Source organism: Sander lucioperca, chromosome 18, assembly GCF_008315115.2.
Source record: "Sander lucioperca isolate FBNREF2018 chromosome 18, SLUC_FBN_1.2, whole genome shotgun sequence".
Classification (NCBI taxonomy): domain Eukaryota; kingdom Metazoa; phylum Chordata; class Actinopteri; order Perciformes; family Percidae; genus Sander; species Sander lucioperca.
This window is the reverse complement of record NC_050190.1, coordinates 31,327,418-31,340,200: the sequence shown is the minus strand read 5'-3', so window position 1 is coordinate 31,340,200 and position 12,783 is coordinate 31,327,418. Positions and strand designations below refer to the sequence as shown.

The 12,783-nt window shown below is 42.0% G+C and overlaps 1 protein-coding gene across 1 annotated transcript in view; it reads right to left on the bottom strand.

The window, feature by feature from the left end:
* The window catches only part of daam2 (dishevelled associated activator of morphogenesis 2), a 112,519-nt gene extending 103,486 nt beyond the window's left edge, over positions 1-9,033 (bottom strand). The window contains exon 1 of the mRNA XM_031321346.2: positions 8,856-9,033. The gene's annotated coding sequence lies outside the window, so the exon portion shown is untranslated. The remainder of the gene's footprint in view (positions 1-8,855) is intronic.
* Between the last annotated feature and the right edge of the window lie 3,750 nt (positions 9,034-12,783).

Genomic DNA, 12,783 nt, shown 5'->3' with positions numbered 1-12,783 from the left:
ATGTCCGTTACATTCAAGCCATTGCCAAATGAGTTGCTACAAAGCTAATTAAGACCATCAGCTCCAAACAACTCTCTCTGTATTTCTCAGTATGGCTATGTTCAGAAGACTGTGGCGTCTGGTGACTTTCCCGCGCAGAAACTTGAGTGACGATAATTACCTCTTCTGAAGAGTCCGTCATGTTTATTTAATCCTCCGTGTTCTCCTTGGCTACTGTGTGGAGGTGGGGTGGGGTTGGAGCGCAATCACGGAAGGCTTGTGTCATGTGGACGCGTCAACAGTGTTGTCATTTCTTAGAATTCCTCATGCGGGTGACAGAAACCATGACTATAGCTTTAAGAATGACGCCAAACCTGTATTTCAGGGGAATCCCATGAATCAAATGTGAAAATAAAACAGTAATAGTATCCAAATATGAAAATGGAAGCAAATCAATGCCAATGGCAACTGAAAGCATTAAAAGAAAAATTGGAAGTCACAAACTAAATATGCAAAGCCGCAAACTTAGTTTAATGAGGCAATTCCCTCAGTCAAATGACATACTGTACATGAACCAGAACATTCAGTCTCATTAACAAAACTGCAAACTCAAAAGCTATAAACTTTACCTATCTCAGGTTCAATATCCAACTTTGGAGCCAGGACATATTCTGCAAGAGCAGCCAAAGTAAACCGACCACAGCCTGGCCCATTCTCAAAACTCTGTGTCACATCAAGATCTATGTCTTGATCTCATCCACCCGTCTGAAGTGATTCATTGGTAGGGAGTGCTTTTTTTGCCAGGCTTCTTTATCGCTGTGCTGAAAAGCTTGAAGGATCTCCCACTCCTGAAACGATAAACTGTGTTGTTGAGCTCGACTATAAAGGGAAGGGGACTGGCCACACAAACAGCTTAGACAAGTGATTTGGGAGTCAAAAGACGGGACAGGGGACTACTGCTAGCACTGCTCTCCAAGCCTGGAGCACCCCAAGGGAAAAGCCAGTCCAGAGAGCGGGGGACTCTCACGGATAGTTGAGAAATTTTCCCACAATTGAACACACAAACAGAGCCGCACAGGGCAGCGAAATGGACCCTTGTCCACCAAGGAGAAAGAGGGAGGGATTGAAAGAGGAGGGAGATCTGATGGATACAATAACACAGCCCAAAGAAGTACATGCTATGCCATATCTCTTGTGAAAAGGCCCCTCACGGTGAATGCACTCTATAGACAAGCACTGTTCTGTGAAGGATATTAACTGGAACATTCCTTTAGGAATGTTTAACCTGTAAGTAACTCTAAGTACATTTTAGAAACTCAGAGGGCTGGTATGTGCCTACACAAGATGATTTGGCCAAACCCACAGTCCATTGGTAAATTACCTCATTAAGGTAATCTGTTTTCAGCACAATCCACCGCTACAAATACCATCTGCTAGGCATTAAATGGGGTGTCAGGCCACTGAGGACATCTGGATTGTTAGTGTTGAGGAGTTTAGGCTAATTTAGGAAGGATTTGATCCTGGGAAGCAAACAATGCAAGATAAAAACTCAAGGGCAGACAATCTGGGCCAAATGATTTGTCGTCAGTTTGGCAATGGGGACCAGATCTACTCAGTTTGCAAGCAGAGGAAATTCTCAGGTTTAAGAGGAACTGGGTGAACTTTGTTGTTAAAGCTTAGGCAAAACAAAGCCACATGACTCCAGATATTGAATGCCATTAGCTACCCAACCCAACATGTCAAGATAATTTAATCTAAAACACATAATGACAAGGTCTTTGTAAACACAATCTATTTCCTAGAGGGCCAGCCAGGCAGTTGGACCAGGTCACAGGTCAAAGGTCACCTTTCCCCACAGTTAACTATGTGTTGAGAACTCAACCAAAAACATAGCTTTGACCTCTGATCAAAGAGCTGCATCTGTTACGATCATTTTACACAGCTACTTTTCATAATTCCTTATTGAGGACACACGTGGAGGATACAAAGGCAGTACAGATACTGAGGGAGCGGATTGTTTAGATTCTGCAGTGTTTGCAGTCAAGTCATTCAGTCATGTACCCCTCTGTCTTTGACCCAAGCCAAACTCGCCATTCTTTTTCAGTGCGATTTATGTCTTTCTCCTGGAAATCTAAAGGTTACATCTTGAGAAAATGTGGCATGCAAGCCTCCTTTCGAGTGGGTCGGCAAAAGTCTTCAAACTTCCTTTTATAGAAGTAACCCCCCGAGCTGGATATCATGGCCATTATAAATAAGAAGCTGGAATGCAGAAGGGGAAAAAATAAACATCCAAGCTGCTCCGTTATCTACACCCAGCTGTGCAGTTTAGAGGCCAATCCTTGGAGATGATGTCACGCTGGCATTGTGTTACCATTAAAATAGTGTTGCTATAATTTTGTGTGGACACGAATTCATTCAAGCAAACTCTACTAAATGCAGGACCTTAAACTACGGTCATATAACCTTAACTGAAATTGTTCAACAAATCGGCAACTGAAATTCATTACTTTATTTCATTTTATTTAATAATCATTTCCCATGGTTAAAGTATCAGTGAATTAATGGCAACCTCAACTGGATAATGAATACAGTCATCACTACAAAAGACTACCCCATGTGGATGACTGCAGGTGGTCATTAGTGGTTCAAAAAAACAGTGGTTAGTTATGTCCAATGGACGGTGCCTACTAGGGCTGTCAAAATTGCTCAAAAATGACATTTGAATATTCCCTCTAAAAAAAAAACACATAATATTCGAACTATTCGAACATCTGGTTGCGCATGCGCATTTTGTCAATGACGCGCATTACGTCAATAACAGGACAAATGAATACAAAGAGACATAACTACTTGTATAGGTAGTCTATTTAAGTTTAAACATATTTGACAACGTATTACCTACACAAAAACAAGTAAATCAAATGATGACCGCAGACCTCACGCTCGCTCGCTCACTCGAGCACTTTCTCTCTCTCGCCCTCACGCTCTCTGCGCAATGTGCGGCTGTGCGCATAACGGTTTAAAATGAACAACAAACGCATTTTGAGTGCTGATCAAGAGTTTTGTGCAAGCAATTTAAGGTCGCGACTATTGTCCCCAAATATAGCAGGCTTCATTCAGTGATTGAAACAAATATTATTAACATTAATTGAAGTTTCACAGTAGCCTATATAGAACCGACATTGAACGCTCCGAGTGAGCTGTGCTGTGGTAAACATGGAGCTTTTCCTTGACATGAAACGGTAAATAATCAAACCAATGGAAGCAGTGCATTTAACCTTTATTCATGCATATCTATTCAGTCGTAGCATAGGGATACGGTACCTCGGTTCCATTGCTTGACAGAACTCCCTGAAGCCTGCCCCATCCACGACACTGATTGGTCTCATGTCCTTACAAATGAACGAAATTAATTTCTCCTGTTATGGCCTCTTGTCGTGTTGCAGACAAAGAGCTTGTGGCAGGCGGTGCAAAATACGTGTCAAGACGTGACTTTAGCTGGAGTTCCACACATTATGCCATGCTCATTTGGGTGCACACTTTCGAGATGTGACCTCATGTTGCTAGTGGTCGAATAGTATGCCAACTGTATTTTACATAGCTTGCATACAACTTTATCGCTTTCTCTGATGCGGCCGAGTTGGGCTCTGCACTTTCTGCCATCTTCCATGCCAGACAAGTCAACTTTCAGCAGTGACGCTGTGCCAGACAGTGCGACTCCTGTGACCTGTCCCTGAACCCTCTGCCGCGCTAGCGCGCCCACTCGCAAAGCAGACAGCCAGACAGCCTCTGCTACCGCGAGCAGTTTTTTTCCACTTTTTTTTTTTTTTTTTTTTTTTTTTTTTTAAATTCGAATATTCATTTTCACCTTCGAAATTCGTTTTTTAAAAACTATTCGAATATATATTCGAATTTAGAATATTCGTTGACAGCCCTAGTGCCAGCCCCACCGACATCATCCAAGAAACCAAATGAAATGGATCAAGGGCAGATGGAGGAACATCGCCAGGTGCAGAATGTCAAGCAGATTTCAGAGGCAAAGTGAATCTGAGATGCAGAGGTGAGGGGAAACCTGCAGCCGAGAGAATATGGGGGGACTGACGCACTGGAGGTTTGATAAAACGATTCCATATGTGCTCCAGATCCCAAGTGAAAGAGCTGCTTTGTGCTCAGCGAGGTAGCACGCGCACAGGTCCCCGGGTGGGACCCCGCCCCCCCCCTTCCTTTCTTTCCCTTCCATCTACTGACAAAACCTATCTGGCCCTTTCCCGGTAGCTCAGGATAATATTAGCCAAGCGTAGGGGCAGGAGCAAGGGGTACGGCTGCCCGAGTCTCAGCCCTTAGTCCAGCAGTGTATTTTGACGGGAGCTAATTGCCTGTGACTACATGGAGACGGGACCGAAACAACCATTGCATTGAGTCAGTTGTCTGGGGGGTGAAGGAGGGTAGAGGGTAAAGGGGACCATGGTGGGGAACAAGAAGGGGGGCGGTGGTGGGTTAGGGGGGCAGGGAGCTGTCAGGAAGTTAAGACGTATTAGGATATTCTCAACCTCCATTACCCCCAGTACCAAATCATTCCCAATGATGGGGAAATAATTCCTCAAGACATTAAAGAGGCAATCTTACATGAGCACCTGCTCCCTGTGTGTTACCCTGACATGATTGAAGAACCAATCATCTGGCCATCATACACACTTAATGCAAAATACCACCTTTACTGTTGCCACAAGCTCCCCTCCGTAAAAATCAGAACAATGCATGGTTAAACCGAGACTTAAATTGCCTGTGAATTTTACCAGTGGTGGAAACATGCAAGTCTAATCAGGTAGTCAAGGCAGCAAGCTACTGTTTCCAAAAACACTACAGTGGTGCAAAAGCACAAAAGCCTGGCTAACAATGACACATTGTGCAGAACTGTGAGAACAGAACGTGAGGTGTCTATCCTATGATAAAGTATCTAGGGTTTATGCGATTTTAATTAACCACATGATTGCGTAACTGTTTTTTTTTTTTTACATTTGGAGCGAATGGGTGTTTGTGGTGAGACTGACAGGAAATTAGACTATAGGGACAAATTGAGGAGGAGGAAAAAGGAGAAGGAGGGGTGGCAGAAGAATGCAAAGTGTCTTGCACAGTTTTGTTTAATAGATCCCGTTGGACAAGAAATTTCCTCCTTCAACAAAGAGGTATGACACATGACCCGTGGATGTTGGTTTTTCCAAGCAATTATAGGGTGAACAGATTCATAGTTGCATAACTACACATACACACCACAATAAACTAGACTAAGATGCAAGCGTGATGCGAATAACAGAAGGAATCTTGGAGATGTACAGATTATTGAGGTGAGGTGCCAGCAAATGTACATTAAGATCATATCGGCACTGCTTCACAGTTGGATAACCTGCATGCTGATCTGATGCCAAGGTTCTTTGGCATACTGGGGCTAGTCCTGCCATACTGCAACTCCTTTTCAATTCAGGTTGCTTACACCCTCACTATTGTATGGGAGAAACAGACCAGAGTCTGTTGCAACCACCCATGAGAAAGCCCTGCACACTTGGCCCCTGTGGCCACGACCTGTTCTACAAAAGATGAGATGGGGCTATTGCTTGAGGTAAAAGAAAAGTTAGATATTTCAAACTCAAAAAAACATGTCCAAATCTGTATAATCCAACATCCTCAATTTAAAAAAATAAATACAAATTATATACATTTTAATAACTTAAATTGCTTTGGTAAACATTCATGTTTACCAAAGCAATTTAAGTTATTTGGCCCTCTATGTGCCGGCTAAGTAAGTGGAATTCATGGTGTAAAATATGGTTGCCCCCCCCCCGCTGAAAAAAAACTGTGAACCAAACCATTTTCACTTTTTTTTTTTTTTTTTTACACACGTAAACTCGTAAATGAAGATGCTTGTAAAGTAGGAGAGGTGGGGTTTTGGCAGGTCATAACCACTTGTGACTGAGGATTGGGGAGCTGAAGAAGGGAGAGCACTGTGCCCGATATAGGATTATACCCTCACAGCTAATTACTCCCAGCCTCGGACACTCTGTGCCAGAAACTCTGCACAGATACAGTAAGCCAGCATGCTGCCTGCCTATCCACCACACAAAGAGAAGAGTGGGCTGGAGCAGAGACTGGCATGAGTTCTTATACGTGCACTGTGGCCGCTGAGTGGGTTAGTGATGAGTTAACGGTAAAAAAGGAAAAAGAAGGGCTAGCTGCTGGCAGGCTTGTAGGGAGAAAGTTTTATGAGGCAAGAGTGGTAACAAAGCCATTGAATTGGAATGTTTGTTGATGAACTGTAAGGGTGCAAGTGCTGTACACGGGGTGTTAGTGTTTTTTAAGATGATGTGATGAACAGTTTCTGTTGCAGACTGATTTATTAAACGTCATATTTGGACCACAAACAACGTACATCTTAAATCTAAGTGCCTCTGACAAATTATACACTGAATCAGTGAATTGGCAGCAGATGTGTTTGAAGGCTGCACAAAAGATGCAGAAGATTTGAGCAGCATAGCCCTCCATGTGCCAAGCACATGCCTCCGCCCTGCCTCACCTCCTGCCCCATCCTGCCTGCCACACCAAATTCTTACTCACAAGTGAGTCAACTTCTGCCTCATTGGCTGGTTGGGAACAATGGCCCTGTCTTTCCTCTGCTGGCCACCCTTACCTGTGGCAGAGGGGCTTCGACTGGGCACACACCACAGCCGTGTGTGGCCGCCCGATACGTGGTAACACACACACGCAGCCACCCTGAGCTGAGCAAGGCTTCCCGTCATCCTTCAGCCACAGAAACACACGCACAACCAAAGCTTCTAACCCTCCGCTCAGTCAGCAGGGGCACAGCCAGAGGCAGAACACCTCAGCCCAGTGGCCTTGTTGCTTTTGGATGTCAGACCTATTTTTCTTTCCTCCCTCCCTTCTGAAAACACACAGGTAGCTGGACAAGGATTATGTGCTATAATCAAAACAGTGGACCTAAAAATACTCCAGCCAAATTGCTGAAACAGATGCTCTAGGCTGACTTAATAATAAATAGACAAATATTCCTGTTTTACATGTATGATTTTACATGCTTGGAGCTGAACCTGTGAAAAAGCTTAAAGCGTATTAACAGCTCAGTGGATTGTAGCTCTGCTATACAGCCGGCTATAGTGCATGGGCTTTTCACTAAATCCATCCATAGCTGATGTCCATTAACACAAGTCTGTGGGGTTCAGTGGGCAGCCTATTGATGCCTGTAAAGTATGGGCATTACACATTGTTAAAAAAAAAAAAATCCTTCAGCAGCCTTACATGGACAAATCCTGCGAGCCACTTACCCCCAATGGGTTAGCATGATTAAAATGTAATTTCTATGTCATAATCCATTCCGATCCTTTCACCCATAATCATCGTTTTTATTTGTATTCTCATTTCTCTGAACTGTGGCCCGAAAACAGTTACTGATCACTGTGGCTTAGTCGTCACTTGCAAGCAGCACAATCTTGATCCAGTAGGAGCAATGTAGCAGATGCTAAGTACTCCTTAGGCAAAGCTGTGTGTGCCAGCAGGAGGGGATGATTTTGTGCTTAGCATGGTGCAGTGTAAAGCCTCAACAACTGACCAAGAGGAGCCAATGCTGCATCACTGCCAGATGTTCAGATTAAATAGGTCTTGATGCCTTCCCGTCCTATAAACTGACTATTACTGTGAGCTTTAAGAGGTATGGATGCCCCCCAAGTGTGCAAGCATGTACCTTAATTTTCCTGATTACAAATGGAGAATGTTCAGAGAAAAGAAGAATGTTTGGAACAAAGTCATAGTTTGACATGCTGATGTCTGGACGGAAGGCTGAAAAGTTGCTGTAGCCACATATATAGCTCAGGAGGAGGAATTGCTGCCCGAGTCATCAGATGCCATTTATTCTGATATTGAGTCTGAAAGTCATATTTTCAAAGAAGAAAATATCTCCCAAAGAGGTTATATAATTCCCCTTATCCTGATTTATTTTCATACATCTATGTTTTAAGATTGGCATGTTCTTTTTGAACAAGGTAAAAACACAAACAAAAAAAATGAAAACATAGGGAGAATCTCACTCAGAAACAAAAAAACGTTTTACTTGATTTGATCAAAAATGAATGGTAAGACTCAACACTACACACCATGCCTTGTTATGAATAGACATTTTTTTGCAGTAGGCTATGACTAAGGCAGGCAAAGTGATGACAGAGCAGCTGAGGTGACGCAGCGCCCTCTTTGGTTGCTCACAGGAATCAAATGTCCGTGTAGCCCGTGAACGCACACCCGCCTAAATATCGAGATCAATTGCATTGCGCATCATTTGAAGGACGAATGCAGTCCATCATTAACACGTATCGGTATTAATGACTGAAAATTATAATGTCACCAAACATCAAAAACTACAAAAAAAAACAAATTGGTAGAGGCAGATTCATGCGACTGTCATGCGCAGAACTGCTTGTAAAGTAACCAATTTGCAACTAATGGTGGCCAATAACGTGCTATACCGGTGATTTGATGGAAAGCGGGTGATAATAAGCCATTAATCATGTTCCCTATTTATATCCAGCGCACTGGCAGGCTACACATCAGGTGCTGGGTCTTAATTGGCATGATACGCAGAAAAACTGCAGCCAGGCAAAGCATATTTTTATCTTAAACCATAGGAGTGGTGCGTACATGTTATTTTAAAATGCTACATTACCCAACGCAGCTAACACTCCATGTATCTCATGTATCTCGACTTCACTGTGACCATTTCGCTTCCACGGTCGCTGAAGGGAAAAGCACCATCACAAGGTACGCTAAGTAGGTACCGCTTAAATTTAGATTGGTTTTCAGAGAAATTGTAAACCTACCTCCCAGCTTCGTTGCGGAGAAACGATTACTGCTCGATAATAATAATCCCTTGTCGCTGTCACCACACAAACAGGACCAAATTCAGTCTCGCGGCGGGGCTGAATAAATAGAGAGCCGATGCCCTGCTCTGACTGTACGAGGCTGTTCATTCAGCTGAATGATAGTGGGGAGTGAAGGGACTGACAAGTCGGTCAAAACAGCAGCACCACGCCCCCCTCTTAAAGCTACCGCACTCTGTCTGTCTGTCTGTCTGTCTGTCTGTCTGTCAAATCCCTGTGTGTGTGTGTGTGTGTGTGTGTGTGTGTGTGTGTGTGTGTGTGTGTGTGTGTGTGTGTGTGTGTGTGTGTGTGTGTGTGTTTTGAAGGTGAGGATGCCCACTATCAAAATCTAACCGAAACATTTAAAGACAAAGTTCATTTCTTTACATTAATAATTCATTATCTTGTTGCCGTTGTTTTTTTTTAGTAGGTTAGTAGTTGTCTATTCAGTCATCATAAAACAATATATACAAATCACAGTGTAAACTAAAAAAGTAAATAGCGACTGAGAAGGATTAGGTTGAAGCAAAAGCTTATATATGCCTATCCTATGTTCTTATCGATTACATCTATTCATCTCAAAGGAAAGGGTAATACAAAAACAAGATAGAAGTAAAGAAACAAGGGAATTAATCACATTTGTAACCCTCAAAATAGCATTTCAAACCATTTTCTTAAAAAAAAAGAAAAAAGAAAAGAGAGTTGCACATTTTCAAAGGTTATTATTTTTTGGGCAATGGGGAGAGAGAGGGGGAATGACATGCAGCAAAGGGCCTCAGGTCAGAGTTGAAGCTGCGGCCGCTGCCACAAGGACTGGGCGCCCACTCTACCAGGTGAGCTTTCCAGGCACCCCAGTTGCACATTTTCAAATTTATATTGCCATTGTTCCATGATTTTACCCCAAAAATAGAAATACATCTCCTTTTAATCTCTTTGTTTGCTTTTTGTAAAGTAAACTTTAAAATACTTCTTAAATCATATTTACTTTCATGTATTTAAAAAAATAAACATGTGGACACAGTATGGAAGTGATCTTAAATTAGCCCTGAACATTATCTGCATTATTTTATAATAAATACATCCTATCATTTCATAACTCTGGCATTATAGTGGGTTTCATGTTTCCATTGCTACCAATAAATAACCAAGCAGCCAATAACATGTTACTGCAGTGCACTGAAGTGCTCCCTGTAAGTAAAGTGCAATACGTGTTTGCAAAGTAATATAGAAGCTAACCATCATGTGAAACGATAAGGCTACCACAAATCCTACTACAGTCATAAAGATATGTTCTGTAATACGTGTGACTACAAGCAACTTGATGTAAGTTATAAACAGTGAAATAAGGTGCAAAACGGTTTCCCAAACATAAAGTAAAGGTCTTGCTTCCCCAGCTGCTAAGCATTTAATCCTCTGAAATATGAAAAAAACTGTGTGGCTGGCTGTGTTTTGATCTCCTCACAGCCCGTAATCCTTCATTAATTGCAAATTCTGGGCAACCACTTAGACCTGGGCTCATACATGGAAACCAATACTAATTTCATATGTTTGAGAATGAAACAAGACCCACTGCGATGTGCGTGAGACAATTCTGTTTACATATTCATGGGCAGAGAGTACATTTATGCTTTTCATGTCATTTAAATAGCAGCTGAAAGACATAAAGATTTGCCAGTAAGCAATTTAGATGTTAACCCTTGTGTTGTCTTCCCTTCCACCTTGAAAAAAACACTTTTTTTCTGACATTTTTGATGCCTTTTTTTCACAATTTGTTTTTGCTTTTTCCAACGTTTGAAATTTTTAAATTTTTCTTCTACACATTTTCAGCGCTTATTTCTACGTCCCATATTTTCTGATATAAAACAAAAATTTAAAACGGGTCAATGTGACCCGAGGTCAACACAGCAAAACTGCCGTTAAATGGCGTCAAAATGAAAGTAGAAGCATTGCTGCTACCTGCATCGTTTGTGATTCCATAAATACCTTCATGCTATTAGTACAAAACAGTTTCCCAAGCTCTCAGCACTATCTAACACTGTCATACAAAATAGTACAGAACTGTACTGAATAAAATCCTCATGTACTTGTTATGTGACTTTAAATATGTAAAGACAGCTTATGATCTTTTTTTTTTTTTTAGCATTTATCAGTGAGTTGTTTCACTATCTGGTGAGAAATAGTTGTGTCAGCTAAGTGTCAAGTTTGTCAGATGGTGAGGATGTGTCTACACTTTGACTAAAGTTTCAGGAGTAAAAAGAGCTGTCTAGGAGCTCGGCGGCTTGGCCTGTCAAAGCCAGGATGACATTATCCAGTAGAAGCGAGTGATTCAACCCTTGGGAGAAAACCAGGCAATAGGCCTCCATTAATCTCTTCAATTTGGCAAAACCAAGGGGAGGTCAAATCTATAATCCAGAGCGGATAGTATATCATAGGGGAGTTAGATTCATGTCAGATAATGACACTCCGTCAGTAATTTTAACCTGAACATTTTAGCCTGACCCCCAAAACTCAGTCAGTGAATTAGACTTGGCGACATGTGGACACACACAGAAACGCACTGCACATACACACGTAGTGCCCGAAGTTTACTTTATATGGTGCCAGGAGTCAGTTCAGACTTATCTTAACCATTCTATAGTTTGGAAGACAAATATATGTCATATGATATTATACAATTGAACCTACCATGTCACAGGGAACAGTGTCTTTAGAGACGCCACCACAAATTAAGTATTTTTCCAGTTACAGTAACTCAGTGAGTTGGAATATCTGACCAAGACTCAGAGTTAGTTACTCCAGGTTTTACACTGACCTCAGAGAGACTAGTGGGAAACAGGCCGAGGCAAAGTCGCTGCTGAAGTACGTTTGGAATTCTTTAAAAGTTTGGAAGACATGAAGCCGGGTTGGCTCAGTGGTAGAGCAGGCGCACATATACTGAGAGGTATATGCCTCAACGCAGAGGTCCAGGGTTTGAATCTGACCTGTGATCATTTCCTGCATGTCTTCCCCCTTTCTCACCTAGCTGTCCTGTCATAATTAAAGGCGGAAAAGCCCCAAAAAATAATCTTTAAAAAAAAAAAAAAAAAACGTTTGGAAGACATGAGGCTTTTGGACTTCAGGATCTAGCAAGGGAAAGCCTCAATTCTGATAATGCTGGAGTGTCAAGGCAGACAAATCAAGTCCCCCTCAAACCTTTTGAATAATTTGAAAGTGTACAGCTTTTATAGCCCTGCTCAGGTTCCGATGCAGAAGGCCAAGACTAACAGATGTAGTTACAGGAGGATTCTGTGAGCGTCTATCAGACAGGGGCCAGGTTGTTTGCAGACAATCTTGATTTGACAGGGCTGCAGATCCAGTCGACACCTCAGAATCTCAGGGGTGTCTGGCAGAACAGAAATGGCGCTAACTGAATTCACACATGTCCATTTAGTATGTACACATACACACAGGCGGACATGCTGTTGTGTACAGTGAAACTTGCAGACATGCACACATGCAATGCACCATCCATGCACATACATATGCATTACACGTGCTGAAACATATCTCTCTACGAGCCTCAAACGTGGATAAAGAACAGCCAGAATAGTGGCCATTAATACATTATTTGGATCCAATATTGTATTAGAAAAACCTTAAAGAGCAACTACACCAATTTTACACATGAAGATTAGTTTATGTCAGGAAGTTGTCGCCCTTTTTTAACACCTTACTTTGAAAAGCGGACGTCAGCGTCAGCTCTGATCTCTGATAAGCATTATAAGTAATAAGAGGCAACAATATTTTGTTGATAACATGCTAATTGCATCGTTATCTCAAGATGACAAAATAAGTAACTTGTGATCTTGGGATAACGTCATTTAAAAAATAATTGCAAAGACAGTACAGT